General features: G+C 37.3%; 1 pseudogene; it reads left to right on the top strand.

Annotated features, from left to right (window-relative positions):
* Nucleotides 1-17589: 17589 nt before the first annotated feature.
* LOC119244556 (anterior gradient protein 2 homolog) lies at nt 17590-18116 on the top strand (annotated as a pseudogene).
* The last annotated feature ends 373 nt before the right edge of the window (nt 18117-18489 follow it).

The following is an 18489-nucleotide window of genomic DNA, read 5'->3' as shown; positions in this document are numbered from 1 at the left end:
TGTTTGCCGTAAGAAGATTACATGTACATAAAGAGATTTACACAAACCATCTCATAGATATGAATCTATTTTAAACAGATAACAATTTACCTATTATAACAAAGAGAATTTGTGAGGAACTATCTACAGTTTTAGTTCTTCTTTCACATTTAATGATGTTGGTGTCACACTATGCATCTTTTGATATTGTGCTTCCTAACAAATTATTTTCACTATATTTTTTATTTTTTATTTATTTTTTATTTTTATATTTTTTTAAATCATTTTTCATTTTTGCACAATGTATGCATTTTCAATTTGGTTATAGTCCCCATACAATTCCCACCCCACTTTGTTTTGATCCTCCTCCCTCCTCCCCCCCACTGAAGTGTGACTCTGGTTTATAGTTACTTGTTGATTTTGATTTTTACTTTATTGTAATTAGTCTTTTTCCTGGTTCCTTATTTAGGTTTTCTAATTCCTGCTATGAGTGAGACCTTCTGGTATTTTTCTTTTTCTTTCTGGCTTATTTTGCTCTCTATACTTATTTTTTAATATAATTGCTTTTGAACTTTTATGCTAGAGATAGAAATGATTTAAATGCAACCATTACCATAGTAGGGTATGCTGAAGTTTATTATATGTTTATTTCTATCAATGAATTTTATTCTTTACTTGTTTTCATATTGTTATAGGGTTTTTCCTTTTACCATGCTAAATTTTCTTTAGCATTTATTATGAGGCCAGTCTAGTGGTGATGGACTCTCATGATTTTATTAGTCCAAGATTATCTTTATCTCCCCTTAAATTCTGAAGGATGGTGCACTGCTAACTTAAGTAATTTTATTTTATTTTTAAAAGATTTATTTATTTTATTTATACAAGAACCGGGGTACAGGCCAGATTTGCAGGAGGGTGAGAGGATTTACCAGAGACAGAGTGGATAACAGAACAGGCAGATTGATGAAATACACTGCTGAGGGGAGCAGTGGGAAAGTCAGGAGAGGTCTGCCTTGTGGGACCCTCACTGGCTGGCTAGGATTGAACGGGTGCTGAAGCTTCGGGCAGCTTCACAGTGCTGTGCTCAACCACCTGCACCACCAGGGGAGGCCTGAGTAATTTTATTTTTAAACTGATGAAAAACATTTGTTAATGTTGTTGGTCTTTACAATGAACCAAATTTGTATACATTAATGTTATCTAATTTGTCATCATTTTATTCCATTTATTTCCTTTTCAGTCCTCATTATTTACTTCCTTTTTTATATTTTCATAGTTCATTTTTTAAAATTGACATAAAACAGGTGTGCAACATAATGTTTTGACATTTGTATACAATGTGAAATGATCACTCTAATAAGTCTAATTCCTATGCTTGCAATTTTTCAAATTTTCAGTGCATTCTTATTGTATATGGCCCCTAGGGTGTAGACTCTATCCCCATGACCTGTTATTATATAATTAGAAATTTGTATCTTTTGATCTTCTTAATCCACTTTGTCTACTTCTCTATTTCCCACCGCTCTGGTAATCACCAATCACTTCTCTGTAGCTATGAGTTTTATTCTGTTACAATCCAATCAAGAAATGGGCAGAAGAACTTAAAAGACATTTCTCCAAAGAGGAAACGCAAATGGCCAACAGGCATATGAAAAAATGTTCAACATCCCTTATAATCAGAGAAATGCAAATCAAAACCACACTGAGATACCACCTTACATCACTAAGAATGGCACATATCAAAAAAAAAAAAAAAGCAACAACAAATGTTGGCGAGGATGTGGTGAAAAAGGAACTCTCCTACATTGCTGGTGGGAGTGAAAACTGGTCCGACCACTGTGGAAAGCTGCCTGGAGGTTTCTCAGACTACTAAAAATGGAGCTACCATATGATCCAGCAATTCCACTCCTTGGGATCTACCCAAAGGACACAAAAACAGTGATTCAAAAGAGCACCTGTACCCTATATTTATTGCAGCACTATTTACTATAGGTATAACCTGGAAACAACCCAAATGCCCAAAAACAGATGACTGGATCACGAAGATGTGGTACATATACACAATGGAATATTATTCAGCAATCAAGAAAGATAAACTCATGCCATTCGCAGCAACGTGGATGGAGCTCAAAGGAATTATGCTCAGTGAAATAAGCCAAAAAGAAAAAGAAAAAATATTGGATGGTTTCACTTATAGCAGGAATATAGGGGAGCCAAATAAGGTATCAGTGTAAAAAAATGACTACAGTACAAAACACAACAAAGCAAAAACAGACAATTATAAATCAGAGACATCCTGCAGGGGAGGAGGCAGGAGAGGGATCAGAGGGAGGGAGGGAGGCACACAGGGGACTGAGGTGATGGTGCACAGGTACATTGGGGAAGGAAACTGTATGGGGACTTAACCTGAGGGGATGGGGGAAGCAAATATTGTTTAAAAATGAACAATGATGTAAAAAAATAAAAATTTAAAAAAAGATGTGTTACATATACACAATGGAATCAATCAAAAAAGGAATAAAAAATATCAACTCATGCCATTCACAGCAACATGGATGGTGCTAAAAGGGATTATGCTCAGTGAAATAAGCCAGAAAGAAAAAGAAAAATATCGAATAGTTTCACTTATTGGAGGATATAGGGGATCCAAATAAGGGATCAGGGTAAAAAGTAGTAACAATAAAAAAAAAAAAACAGACAACAATACAGAGACAACTACAAATCAGAGTCATTCTGCAGGGGAGGGGTACAGAGAGGGAGAAGGATCAAAATGAGGGCGGGAAGAGCACAAGGGACTGTGATGATGGTGCACAGGTGAATTGGCAGTGGAAATTCTATGGGAACTACACCTGAGAAAAGAAAGCAAGCATTGTGAACAAATGAACAATGATGAAAGATATATTTAAATATGTCTTGTTAGGACGTGTGGTGGTGGGATGAAAAAGGATTGCTCAGAGTCCATGTCCAGGACAAGGAGAAGCCTAGGGGGACTGCACCCATATAGATCCTCACACCAGGACTTTTGCTCAGGGAGGTTTCTTATCAACTTTCACTGTTTCCGCACACTGAGAAGCACAGAATAGGCAAAGCAAAGAATAATCAAGGCAATGACACAGATATTTGAGGCACACAATAATACAAGCTCCCACATTACCCCTTTTTTGTTTTATGAAGGTCAAAATCAGGAGAGTCCAGAGAAGGTACAGGAAGGGGTTGATATTGTGATGGTTGTAGAAGGGTGAGCACGGCCTTGACTTTCACAGTCCTTCAGAGCACGTGACAGAGGGCCTTTAGCACTAAAAAAAAAAAAAAAAAACCACAAAAGACATATTATACCCAATCCTGTCATAACCCATATTCTGATATTGGGACCTGACAACCAATGTTGGATTTAGCCTAGATCATTGGGCTAGATCATTTAGATGGCTTAAGGTGACATTTTTTGTTATTTCTGAGATCTAGCATATCTTGTCCTAGATGGTCATGGAAGACACCATGAAGGTGCCGTTAAATGTCTTCCCAAGAGGAAGTGGTGTTAAAAGGAACAAAAGTAACACACATAGAGCCGTACTCAGAATCACAACTAAGTTTGGTGCGGGTCCAGAGGGCTGGTTGATGTTCTCCAAGCCAGGACACTGCTCCTCGAGGGCATCTAATCGCGGTAAGATTTCCTGATCAATGGCGGTTTGAATCAGGACTTCAGAAGTAACATTTTGAAAATACTGATTCATCTGCTGTGCAGTTTGATGGAATGCGATAGGGCCACTACAGCAGGAGCAGCAGTCGCGGCCACAGTAGTGGCTGCAATAATGGCAGCGCTGAGTACACCCAAAATCTTTTTGGTCGAGTATGTTCTCAATCATGGGTAATTTGTTCAAGAGCAGATACTCCAGTCCACTCACAGGTAAGATTAACTGGCAGCCAGACCTCAGCTCTTTGTTTTAGAATGAACACATGTATAATGTTAAGACTAGTGATGTTATAGTGAGTGCAAGGGGTTAACCATGTGGCATTTGCATGAAAGGTGGTATTAAAACCTTTAACCTTTTGTTGGCTAGAATCAGAATCAATAGTCACTGTAATATTAGGGGTTCTGGAGGTCATAATAAAAATACAGGATCTAGAAGTACAGGTCATGACCTGTGTTGTAAAGTCATTATTGGTCCATACGAGGCGTCCAGCCTGTTTTTGGTAAGATCCTTTACAGAGCACTGGGGGAAAAGGTTAAGGTGATGTGCCAAAAATGCCTTTTTAAGGGAGACATATGAGAGCGATGTCTGATTCCTTTCTTTCTTTCTTTCTTTCTTTCTTTCTTTCTTTCTTTCTTTCTTTCTTTCTTTCTTTCTTTCTTTCTTTCTTTTTCTTTCTTTCTTTCTTTCTTTCTTTCTTTTATATATTTTTACATCATTTTTCATTTTTGTACAATGTATGCATTTTCATTTTGGTTATATTCCCTATACAATTGCACCCCCCCTTATTTTGACCCTAATCCTTCCTCTCCCCACCCCACCCTCCCACTCCCCATAGTGTGTCTCTGGTTTATAGTTGCTTGTTAATTTTGATTTTTACTTTATTGTAATTAGTCTTTTTCCTGGTCCCTTATTTAGGTTTTCTAAATTCCTGCTATGAGTGAGACCGTCCGGTATTTTTCTTTTTCTTTCTGGCTTATTTCGCTGAGCATGATCCCTCCCAGCTCCATCCATGTTGCTGCAAATGGCATGAGTTTATCTGTTTTGATTGCTGAGTAATATTCCATGGTGTATATGCATCACATCTTCTTGATCCAGTCATCTATTTTTGGGCATCTATTTTGGGTTGTATCCATAGCTTAGCTATTGTAAATAGTGCTGCTATAAACAGGGTGCAGGTGCCCTTTTGAATTAATGATTCTGTGTCCTTTGGGTAAATACCTAGGAGTGCAATTGCTGGATCATATGGAAGCTCCATCTTTAGCAGGTTGAGGAATCTCCACACAGCTCTCCATAGTGGTTGGACCAGTTTGCACTCCCATCAGCAGTGCAGGGGTGTTCCTTTTTCTCCACATCCTCGCCAACATTGTTGTTGCTAGTTTGTTTTTTTTTTTCATATGTGCCATCCTCACTGGTGTAAGGTGGTATCTCATTGTAGTTTTGATTTGGATTTCCCTGATTGCAAGTGATGTTGAACATTTTTTCATATACCTGTTGGCCATTTGCATTTCCTCTTTGGAGAAGTTCCTTTTTAGCTCTTCTGCCCATTTTTTGACTAGATTATTTACTTTGTTTTTGTGGAGTCTCATCAGTTCTTTGTACATTTTTGTGATCAGCCCTATAAGACCTGAAACCATAAAATATATAGAAGGAAATGTAGGCGAAACACTACATGGCATACACCTCAGTAACATCTTTAAAGACACATCACCGAAAGCAGTGATAGCAATGGCAAAGATAAACAGCTGGGACTACATCACATTAAAGAGCTTCTGTACAGCAAAAGAGACAGTAACCAAAACAAAGAGACACCCCACCAACTGGGGGAAAAATTTTGCACACAACACTGATGTCTGATTCTTAATAAAGGCCCAGCTAAACCTGGATTCTAATGTCCAGGATAGCCATAATAATTAAATGGAAGGGCCCAATTTTAGACTGTGTTAGTTTTTTGGACCAGTAAATTTCGAGGTCCCCAGTTTTTTAGAGACCAGTTAGCAAACAGAGAATTTACTGTAAGATTAGTTGATCTACAGATGACCCAATTTAGGTCCAGGCCTGCTCCAAGTAGTACCCAGGGATGAGAGCAAATGGAGACATTAGGTTTAGGAAAGTTTTTCCCCCAAAATTGATGTACCTCCTACACCTGCTGTTGGAATGAAAATTTGATGGTTAATTATTTTAGTGCGATTTTCACCATCCATACCTAGATAAATGTGATTCATGTACCATTGAGGTTGTAAAGGGATGCTATAATTATCAGAACTATGGGTAGCATTTAGTACCGCAATTTCTTAGTGGACCCAAAGGAGGAAGCCAATTTCCTCGGGAAAAGCAGAATATAAGAGGATAAAGGAGTTTCTGTGTCCCCACCATGTGATTAACTAAACACTGGTGGATTTAATATTTGTGTCCAATAGGTGGTGTTACTTAGGTGGTGTTACAATAGGTGGAATGAAACATAATAGTCCTAAGAACAAGAGCAGCCATGTCACCTTAAGGCCTTTAGAATTTATGTGATGTGAGCTAACATTGATAAGAACAAATTTTCTGGGGTCTCAGGTGTCCCTGTGACCTTTAAAGTATTTTCTGCTTCACTTGATAATTTTTTAGATCACTGCTTTGTCGAGCCCAAAAGATCCGTCTTCTTCCTTTTCTGTCCCCTCCTGGGAGGTGGGTGTACAGCAAGCGTTAGAATCTCCAGACAGTTTTTTCCTGTTTGATGCCAACTCATGGTAAGGGCATATAGCCTTTGCTGGTATCCAAAGAGTTCCTGTAGGGGAAGAACAGAAGCATACCCTCTTCCCTGTCCCAGCCAATTTGGTCCTGGTAATGGGTGTTGGTACAAAATCATATATATACTGGAATTTTAAATTAATTGCAGAATTGCAAAATGTAACAATTTTATAAACCAGGGTGTTTTACTTTGGCAAGCACTAGATAGGTTTATTTAAAAAAAAAACAGGAAAAATCAGAGAGACTTAATATATACATTTTTTACATACATGTGAGAAACTCAGTACTGCTAAGTAACTTGCCCATAAGGCAAGATGTCATCTTGAAATTTTGCTAGGACAAGGGGAAAGAAATAATTTAATTAGGGCTTTTCGTGGAAAAGAATTGTATTAAGAGAAGTTTAAGTATAATCATCAAAATGTAAGTTTATTTTTTTTTACATAGACCAGGTCAATCCTCTTTTTTTTTCTGAATATTGTACATTTCCTTTTTCAAATAAAGGCATTTGAACATAGAATAAAGTATCAATACCCAACGTTATAACCTAAGGCATGCATACTTCAAATTTAACCATTAAGTTTTTTTTTTTTTTAATTTTCTTTTTTTTTTATTTTGTATAGAGGCATATTTTATTTATTTGTTTGTTTGTTTGTTTTTGTTTATACAAGCACTGGGTACAGTCAGAAGCGCGGGAGGGTGAGAGAATTCACCAGAGCCAGAGCGGGGAGCAGAGCAGGCAGAAGGACCCAAGTACACTGCTGAGGGGAGCAGCGGGCGGCAGGAGAGGTCTGCGCGCCATGTGGGACCCTCCTCCAGTGGCCGGGGAGCAGCCGGGGATCGAACCGGCGCTGCAGAGGCCGCGGGAAGCTTCTCAACCCAGCGCTCAACCGTTGCGCCACCGGGGAGACCGTTTAACCATTAAGTTTTGAATTAGGTTTTGATTACCAAAATTTTAGATCATGATCTCGAAATTCGGGATTTTTTATTAGAATTTATATAGGCACCATTTATAATTAACCATCTGGAGACATAAGACAATGATAGACACAGATTTTTTTTTTTTTGAAAGTCGTTAGAAATCTGAGGTTTGGAATTTAACTGATGAAAGCTGCATTTCTACTCTATACATTTTTTTAAAAAAAGATTTATTGTTTATGCATACAAGAGCTGGGTACAGGCCAGAGATGTGGGGGGTGAGAGGATTCATCAGAGACAGAGCAGGGAACAGAACAGGCAGACTGACCTAAATACACTGCTGAGGGGAGCAGCAGGCTAGACAGGAGATGTCTGCTGTGCCATGTGTGCTGCTCCCTGTCTGGCCTGGGATTGAACTCGTGCTGCAGAGGCCACGGACCGCCTCACAGTGCGGTGCTCAACCCCTTGTGCCACCAGGGAGGTCCTTTACTCTATAGTTTTTAACAGGTTAATTAGTTTTAAATTTTTACAGACCCAATAAATTTAGAAGTTTATTTTCTTCCAACAATTAAGTGTTCAGTATAGTATATTAGTAAGTTCAAAGTAACTTAGCAATTTTTTATCTTAAACAGTCAGATTATAAGATTAGGAAAACACAAAAAAATAGAATATTTTACCCACAGAACTGAACAGAACAGTATTGCAAAGTGGACAAAAGAAAGGTCCAGTGTTTGTAGAGACCAGCGGCAGCTCCCTCACCAGCCAACTGTAGTGGGTATTTTTTTTAATTGTGGTGAAATATCCTGAAGCCAGACACTATACTGAGCAGGGGTCAGTACTGTTTTGATAAGGACTTTTTAATCCTATGCAGTCATTTCATACCCATTTGTTATAGCTTTAACACTTTCTTTTTTTGTAAATGAACTTTGAATACCATTGTCAGAAATACTTTTTCTAATTTTTTTTTTTAAAAACAGCAAGTGGCAAATTTTTATGTTGGAGACACTGGCCTACTCCTTGTATAATGTTTTCCCCTCTAATTGTCATGTTATTTTTATGAGGGGCTCAAAATTTTCTGGAGATGGCTGAGGAGGGCGGAGGCGGAGGATGAGTTGGGGCAGAAAGCCCTGGGCCATTTGGATGCGCTATCTTTCTTCCTGAATGGGTCTCGGTGCTAATCGACAGAGAGTCCATGTGGTAAGGTGAGACACTTTTACAGGTCCAGCTGATCATCTTAGCCATTGCCCTACCTTTTCCCAGTCTTCCAGATCTAAACTCCCTTCTTTTTGGTACTGAGGACAGTGTTGTCTAATGATTAGAAGTAATTTATTGAGTAGTCGCTCAGTTACTTTGCATCCTCCTGCTTTTAAAAGATTTTGTAACTGTAATTTATACTGTTTCTCTTTATGTATCAGTATATTTCCCATAGTTTAAAAGCAAAAGCAAAACTCAATTAAACAAACAGAGAAAAGAAAAAGAAATCTCTAGGCAAAAGTACCTAACTTGGCCTCCCCGCAGGCGTGCAAGGCTAGTCCTTTGCCTCCTGTGTTCCTTACCAGAATGAAGTCAGATGTCCTTCCCTTTGGACAGGCTTCCCTTTTGTTGGGGTCAAGCATGGAGAGGTCATCCCTGTCGCCACACTGGGTTCCTCACACGGGGCACCATAAATAAGTTAATTACGAAACAAAACAAAACCGTCCCCAAAAACAATAGCCCAGGACAAGACAGCTTCATAAATGAATTTTACCAAACATTCAGAAATGAACTAGTGCCTATCCTACACAAATTGTTTCAAAGAATTGAGAAGGAAGGCATTCTACCAAGTACATTTTAGAAGTCAGTATTACACTAATACCAAAACTGAACAAGGACACAGCAAAACAGGAAACTAAAGGCCAATCTTTCTAATGAACACTGATGCAAAAATCCTAGCCAACAATTCCAACAATGCATCAAAAAGATGATTGACCATGACCAGCTGGGAGTTATTGCAGGGGCACAAGGATGGTTCAACATTGGAAATTCAATTAATGCAATCCAGCACATCAACAAAAAGAACAATAAAAACCATATGATCATATCAATAGATACTGAGAAAACATTCAACAAAGTTTAACACCCATTTATGATGAAGGCCCTCGAAATTCTCGGGATACAAAGAATGTACCTTAACATGATAAAAATCATATATAACAAACCCATAGCTGATATCATTCTCAATGGTGAAGAGCTGAAGGCCTTTCCCTTAAGATCTGGACTAAGACAAGGATGTCCACTCTCACCACTGCTTTTCAGTATAATACCAGAAGTCCTAGCCAGAGCAATAAAACAAGCAAAAGACAAACAAGGAATCAAAATAGGGAAAGAAGAGGTTTTTAAAACTATCACTATTTGCAGATGATATGATAATATACTTATAGAATGCTAAAAAAACTCCACAGAAAATGAATCAAAATAATCAACCAGTTTAGTAAAGTAGCAGCATGCAAAATTAACATGCAAAAATCAGTAGCATTCCTATATCCTACAATCAATATGAAGAAGAAATCAAGAAAACCATCCCCTTTGTAATTGAAACCATAAAAAGCAAATACCTGGGAATAAACCTAACAAAAAAAGGTGAAAGACTTATATAAAGTAAATTTAAAACATTGTTAAAGGAAATGGAAGAAGACAGAAAGAAATGGAAAGACATTCTCTGCTCATGGATTGGAAGAATTAACATTATATAAATGTCCATCCTACCAAAAGCAATATACAGATTCAATGCTATTCCAATAAAAATGTCAATGACATTTTTCAAAGAAATAGAACAAATATTGATGAAATTCATATGGAATCACAAAAAACCTCGAATAGCCAAAGTACTCCTGACTAAAAAAAAGGAGAATGGAGGTAACATATGCCCAGATTTCAAACGATACTACAAAGCCATAATAATTAAAACAGAATGGTACTGGAACAAAACCAGACAAACTGACACACAACCAATGGAACTGAATAGAAAACCCAGGAATAAACCTACATATTTATGGACAACTAATCTTTAACTAAGGAGCAAAGACTATGCAATGGAAAAGAGACAGTTTTTTCAATAAATGGTGCTGGGAAAACTGGACTACTACATGCAAAATAACACTATGCACAAAAAACAACTCAAAGTGGATAAAAGAACTGGACATAAGACCTGAAACTGTAAAATATATAGAGCAAAATACAGGTAAAACACTACTTGACATACATGTCAGTAACATCTTTTTTTTTAATTAAAATCTTCTTTATTTTATATATTTTATATCATTTTTCCACAATGTATGCATTTTCATCTTGGTTATAGTCCCCATACAAGTCCCACCCCCTTTATTTTGACCATAATCCTCCTACCCCTTCCCCCATAGTGTGTCTCTGGTTTATAGTTGCTTGTTGATTTTGATTTGATTTTATTATAATTAGTCTTTTTCCTGGTCCCTTATTTAGGTTTTCCAAATTCCTGCTATGAGTGAGACCATCCAGTATTTTTCTTTTCTTTTTTTTTTTTACTTCAACTTTATCTTTTTCATTTCTTTTTTTTTTAAATAATAAATTTTATTTTTATATTCCCCCATACAATTGCAAACGCCCCATTCTGACCCCAATCCTTCCCCTCCCGCCCCCCACCCCCCAAAAAGTGTCTCTGGTTCATAGTTTTTTGTTGATTTTGATTTTCACTTTCTTATATTCATTTTCCTGGTCCCTTATTTAAGTTTTCTAGATTCCTGCTATGAGTGAGACCATCCGGTATTTTTCTTTTTCTTTTTGGCTTATTTCGCTGAGCATGATCCCTTCCAGCTCCATCCATGTTGCAGCAAATGGCATGAGTTTATCTTTTTTGATAGCTGAATAGTATTCCATTGTGTATATGCACCACATCTTCTTGATCCAGTCATCTATTTTTGGGCATTTGGGTTGTTTCCATAGCTTATATATTGTAAATAGTGCTGCTATAAACATTGGGGTGCAGGTGCTCTTTGGAATTAATGTTTCTGTGTCCTTTGGGTAAATACCTAGCAGTGGAATTGCCAGGTTGTATGGTAACTCCATTTTTAGTAGACTGTGGAACCCCAGGCAGCTTTCCATAGTGGTTGGACCAGTTTGCACTCCCACCAGCAGTGCAGGAGAGTTCCTTTCTCGCCACATCCTCGCCAACATTTGTTGTTGCAAGTTTTTTTCATATGTGCCATTCTCACTGGTGTAAGATGATATCTCACTGTAGTTTTGATATGCATTTCCCTGATTACATGTGATGTTGAACATTTTTCATATGCCTGTTGGCCATTTGCATTTCCTCTTTAGAGAAGTTCCTTTTTTAGCTCTTCAGCCCATTTTTTGACTAGATTATTTACTTTGTTTTTGTTGAGTCTCATCTGCTCTTTAGAGATTTTTGTGATCAGTCCTTCATCATTACTGTTGTGTGCAAAAATTTTCTCCCAGACGAATAACAACGAAAGAAGGCCAAAAAAAAAAGTTATTAAAAGAATAAATAAATAAAATCAAAGGAAAGACAAACAATGGCAAATACAGATACTAACATATCAATATTAACTCTAAATGTAAATGGACTAAACTCTTCAATAAAAAGACACAGAGTCGCAGGCTGGCTTAAGAAACAAAACCTAACATTTTGCTGTCTCCAGGAAACACATTTAGCTACAAAAGATAAAAATAGACTCAAAGTTAAAGGGTGGAAAACAATCCTACAAGCAAATGGACCAAAAAAGAAAGCAGGAACAGCTACACTTATATCAAATAAAACAGATTTCAAACTCAAAAAGGTAAAAAGAGACCCAGACGGTCACTACATTATGATCAAGGGGACAATACTTCAAGAAGAAATAACACTCATTAACATACATTCACCAATGAAGGAGGACCAAAATATATCAGAAACTATTGTCATCTCTGAAAACAGACATCACAGAAAACAAATGCGTAGTTGGAGACTTCAACACACCACTATCAATAATGGATAGATCAACGAGACAAAAAATAAGTAAAGACAATAAAGCTCTAAATAAGGACCTAGAGCGCTTGGGCTTAACAGACATCTATAGAACACTAAAACCAAAAAAAAAAATGGAGTACACATTTTTCTCAAGCGCACATGGATCATTCTCCAGGATCGATCACATACTGGGACACAAGACAAACATCAACAGATACACCAAGACTGAAATCATACCAACCATCTTTTCCGACCATGAAGGCATCAAACTAGAAATAAACCATAAAAAGAAGGCAAGGAACTCTCCTACCTCATGGAGATTGAAAACCACACTACTGGAAGACCACTGGAGATCAAAGAAGAAATTAAAAAATTCTTTGAATTGAATGACAAGGAGGACACCAATTTCCTAAATGTATGGGATGCAGCAAAAGCAGTAATAAGAGGAAAATATATAGCAATAGAAGCTCACATCAAGAAACAAGAAAGAACTCAAAGAAACAACCTAATCTCGAAGCTCAAAGATCTAGAAAAAGAACAACAAAAAAACCCAAAACAAGTAGCAGAAAGGAAATAATAAAAACCAAAGCAGAAATAAATGAAATCGAAACTAAAAAAACAATCCAAAGGATCAATGAAACCAAGAGCTGGTTCTTCAAAAAAAATCAATAAAATAGACAAACCCCTAGCCAGGCTCACAAAGGAAAAAAGGGAGAAAGCACAAATAAACAGGATCATCAATGAAAGAGGAGAAATCACAACGGACACAGCAGAAATCAAAAGAATAATCAGTAACTACTCTGAACAGTTACATGGAAACAAGTTCAACAACCTAGAGGAGATGGACAAATTCCTACAACTCTACAATCACCCAAAGCTAGAAAAAGAAGAAATAGAACACCTAAACAGACCAATTACAAGCAGCGAAATTGAAATGGTAATCAAAAACCTCCCCAAAAACAAAAGCCCAGGACCTGATGGATTTAAAATGAATTCTACCAAATATTCAGAGACATTAGTGCCTATTCTTCACAAACTCTTGCAAAAAATTGAGAAGGAAGGGACAATACCAAACATGTACTATGAAGCCAACATTACACTAATACCAAAACCGAACAAGGACAACACAAAAAAGGAAAACTACCAGCCAATCTCCCTAATGATACTGATGCAAAAATCCTCAATAAAATTTTAGCTATCAGAATCCAACAATGTATCCATAAGATAATTCACCACGACCAAGTAGGATTCATGCCAGGGACACAAGGATGGTTCAACATCCGAAAATCAATCAATGTTATCCAACACATCAACAAAAAGAAATATAAAAACCATATGATAATATCAATAGATGCTGAGAAAGACTTTGACAAAGTGCAACACCCATTCATGATAAAAGCCCTTGAAATTCTTGGGATACAAGGAACATACCTCAACATCATAAAGGCCATATATGACAAGCCAACAGCCAGTATCATTCTCAATGGCAAAAAGCTGAAAGCATTTCCATTAAGATCTGGAACAAGGCAAGGATGTCCACTCTCACCACTGCTTTTCAATATAATACTGCAAGTCCTAGCCAGAGCAATAAGACAAGAGAAAGACATAAAAGGAATCCAAATAGGAAAAGAAGAAGTCAAACTATCACTATTTGCAGACGATATGATAATATTCATAAAGAAACCCAAAAACTCCACAGAAAAACTAATTCAACTCATCAATCAGTTCAGTAAAGTGGCAGGATACAAAATCAACACGCAAAAGTCAGTAGCCTTCCTATACACAAACAATAAATCTGAAGAAGAAATAAAAAAAAAAACCATCCATTTTATTATCGAAACAAAAAAAAAATCAAATACTTAGGAATAAATCTAACAAAAGAGGTAAAGGACCTATACAAAGAAAACTATAAAACACTGTTAAAAGAAATAGAAGAAGACACAAAGAAATGGAAAGACATCCCCTGCTCATGGATTGGAAGAATAAACATTATTAAAATGGCCATCCTACCAAAAGCAATATACAGATTCAATGCTATTCCAATCAAAATTTCAATGTCATTCTTCAAAGAAATAGAACAATTATTGATGAAATTCACATGAAATCACCAAAAGCCCCAAATAGCCAGGCTCTCCTGAAAAAAAAAAGAAGGGAATGGAGGCATCACACACCCAGACTTCAAACTATACTACAAAGCCATTATCATCAAAACTGCATGGTATTGGAACAAGAACCATGGAATACAGACCAATGGAATCGAATAGAAAATCCAGAAATAAACCCACAGATTTATGGTCAACTAATCTTGGACAAAGGAGCAAAGACTGCATTGGAGCAAAGAAAGTTTGTTCAATAAATGGTGCTGGGAAAACTGTGTCGCTACATGCAAAAGAATGAAGCTTGACCACAACTCAAAATGGATTAAAGAACTAGACAAGTTCAACATCACTTGTAATCAGGGAAATGCAAATCAAAACTACCATGAGATACCATCTTACACCAGTGAGAATGGCACATATTAAAAAAACTAGCAACAACAAATGTTGGCAAGGATGTGGAGTAAAAGGAACTCTCCTGCACTGTTGGTGGGAGTGCAAACTGGTCCAACCTCTATGGAGAGCTGTGTGGAGATTTCTGGACCTACTAAACATAGAGCTTCCATATGATCCAGCAATTCCACTCCTAGGTATTTACCCAAAGGACACAGAAACATCAATTCCAAAGAGCACCTGCACCCCTATGTTTATAGCAGCACTGTTTACAATAGCTAAGCTTTGGAAACAACCCAAATGCCCAAAAATAGATGACTGGATCAAGAAGATGTGTTACATATACACCATGGAATATTACTCAGCATTCAAAAAAGATAAACACATGCAATTTGCAGCAACATGGATGGCGCTGGAAGGGATCATGTTCAGCGAAATAAGCCAGAAAGAAAAAGAAAAATGCCGGATGTTCTCACTCATAGCAGGAATCTAGAAAACTGAAATAAGGGACCAGGAAAATGAAAAGCTGTAAGAAAGTGAAAATCAAAATCAACAAAAAACTATGAACCAGAGACACTCTATGGGGGTGGAGGGCGGGGAGGGGAGGGATTGCGGTCAAAATAAGGGGGTTGCAATTGTATGGGGAATATAAAAATAAAATTTATTTTAAAAAATAATTAAAAAAGTATGGTAATGAAACAAATACAGACACACAGGCCAATGGAACTACCACATGACCCAAAATTCCACTCCTTGAAATCTACCCAAAGGACACAAAAACATTAATTCAAAAAAGATACTCATGCCATTCTCAGCAACATGGATGGAGCTAAAGAAAAAAGAAAAATATCAGGTGGTTTCACTTATAGCAGGAATATAGGGGAACCAAATAAGACATCAGTGTAAAAAAATAGTAACAGCACAAAACACATCAAAACAAAAACAGACAATTATAAATCAGAGACATACTGCAGGGGAGGAGGAGGGAGAGGGATCAGAGGGAGTGAGGGAGGAGCACTGGGCACTGTGGTGATGATGCATGGGTGCCTTGGTGAAGGAAATTCTATGGGGACTACACCTGAGGGGGTGAGAAGCAAACATTGTTTAAAAATGAATAATGATGTAATAAACAAATAATAATAATAAAGTTTTAAAAATTAAATTTTAAAAAAGACACCTGCACCCCTATGTTTATTGCAGCACTATTTACAATAGTTCAGGTATTGTAACAACCCAAATGCCAAAAATAGATGACTGGATCAAGACAAATGTGGCATATATATACAATGGAACACTATTCAGCACTCAAAAAAGAAAAAAATGATGCCATTTGCAGCAACATGGATTCATCTAGAAGGGTTCATGTGCACTGAAATAAGCCAGAAGGAAAAAAGGAATATAGGAGTAATACAGGAGAACCAAATAAGAGTTCAGCGGGAAAAAAATAAATAATAATAATATTAATAATAAACAAAACTAGCAGGCAACCATAAATAAGAGTCATTCTGTGGAGGAGAAGGAAAAGGGATCAAAACAAGGGGAGAGAAGAGCATAAAGGACTCTGGTGATGGTCCACAGGTGAATTTGTGGTGGGAACTTTACATGGGATACACAATGATGTAATAGATATAAATAAAATCTAAAAAATAAATTATAAAGAAACAAATATGGATATGAACCCACACAGCTTCAGGAACAGGGGTATGAAACCAAAGAACCCTTTGTATTCACATTTAGGAATAGAGATATGAACCCACCCAGTCCAGTTGTTTTCATTTGTAGGACTGGGATATGAAGCAATACAGCCCTGTAATTTTCACACAGAAGAATAGCAATAAGAACCCTACCAGGCTATTTAAGATTCGTAAGTAGGAAAAGGGTTATGAGCTAAGCCATCCCCATCAGATTCATCGATGGGGCTGGGGACACACCAAGTCCTGTGGGGTTCATATATAGGAATTGGGATATTAACTGTTATAGACACATTGCTTTTATATATAGGGTTACAGATAAGAACCCATCCAGCCCAGTGGAATTCATATAAAATTATAGGAATGTGAAACAGTTCAGTCCCATGTAATTTTTATATTGGATTAGGATATGAACCATAAGCACCATAGGGTTCAGAAAAAATATATATATATATATAATACATAAATAAATTATTTAAAAATATGGGTATGAACCCATATAGCCTCAGGTGCTCAAATATAGGATTATGGATATGAAACCAATGAACCCTTTGTATTCACATTTGGGAATAGAGATATGAACCCACGGAAATATATATGTATATGTATATGAAGATATATACATATGTATTTGCATATGTGTAGTTACATATGTGTTTACATACATATTTACATATGTGTGTGTATATATGTAGGGTAAAGAAAATACAGCACCTACCCCATGATTTACTTATAAATGCATGAGACTATGGACCCACCAAGCCCGTATGGCTTCAAATATAGAATAGCAACACCAGCACCCAGTGGGACAGCCAACACCCAGTTAAGAGTGCCTGGAAATCCCACCCTCTGACCCCAACAATCTGGTGGACTCATGCCTAGAAGGGTGCCATGGGAAGCCCCACTACTGACCCCAGCAGTCCAGGCACACAGCCGGACCACCCACACCCCAGTGAGAGTGCCCACATATCCCACCCACTGGCAATAGCAGTCCGGTGGGAAGAAAGAAAAGATAAATGGTGATGAAAGTCTGCCTGGACTCAAAAGCTTGGACTGCATCAAGGCTGCCTGGCTTGTCAGATAGGTGAGGGGGGAAATCCAGCTTTGCCATGGAGAAGATTTCAGTGTTAACATTCTTGCTTCTTGTGGCCCTTTCCTACACTCTGGCCAATAATGCCACAGTCAAATCAGGAGCTAAAAAGGACTCAAAGGACTCTCACCCCAAACTGCCCCAGGCCCTCTCAGAGATTGGGGAGATCAACTCATCTGGACTTAGACATATGAAGAAGCTTTATACAAATCCAAGACAAGCTACATATCCTTGATGATTATTCATCACTTGGATGAATGCCCACACAGTTAAGCTTTAAAGAAAGTGTTTGCTGAAAACAAAGAAATCCAGAAATTGGCAGATCAGTTTGTTCTCCTCAATCTAGTTTATGAAACAACTGGCAAACACCTTTCTCCTGATGGCCAGTATGTCCCAAGGATTATGCTTATTGACCCATCCCTAACGGTTGGAGCTGACATTACTGGAAGATATTCAAATCATCTTTATGCATATGAACCTTCAGATGCAGCTCTATTGCTGGAAAACATGAAGAAAGCTCTCAAGTTCCTGAAGACTGAATTGTAGAGAAAAAACAGAATGTGCAAACTCTTCCCTTTCCTTGACATATGGAAGCAGAAATTTTAGATCATGTGGAAGCACTGGTGGACATACAGAATAGGTTATGGTTTAATGTTAGAATGGCTACTTTAAAAAAAAATTCATTCCAAGTATGAAAACAATATTATATACCACCATAGTGAGCCAAGATTTTTTTAAAAAATAAATCCTTTTGGGGGCGCTCAAAAAAAAAAAAAAAAAGTCTGCCTGGGAACAATACACCACAGAAAGAAAATCAATCTCCAGAACCTAACAGCACTGACACATAAGAATTTTCTGCTTGTAAGATGAAGCTATAATTTTTGTTATAATTTAAAAAGTGAAAGAAACTAAAAACAGA

The sequence above is a fragment of the Talpa occidentalis genome, unplaced genomic scaffold, assembly GCF_014898055.3.
Source record: "Talpa occidentalis isolate TD23 unplaced genomic scaffold, MPIMG_talOcc4v2.1, whole genome shotgun sequence".
Classification (NCBI taxonomy): Eukaryota; Metazoa; Chordata; class Mammalia; order Eulipotyphla; family Talpidae; genus Talpa; species Talpa occidentalis.
This window is presented reverse-complemented; position numbering and strand designations above follow the sequence as displayed.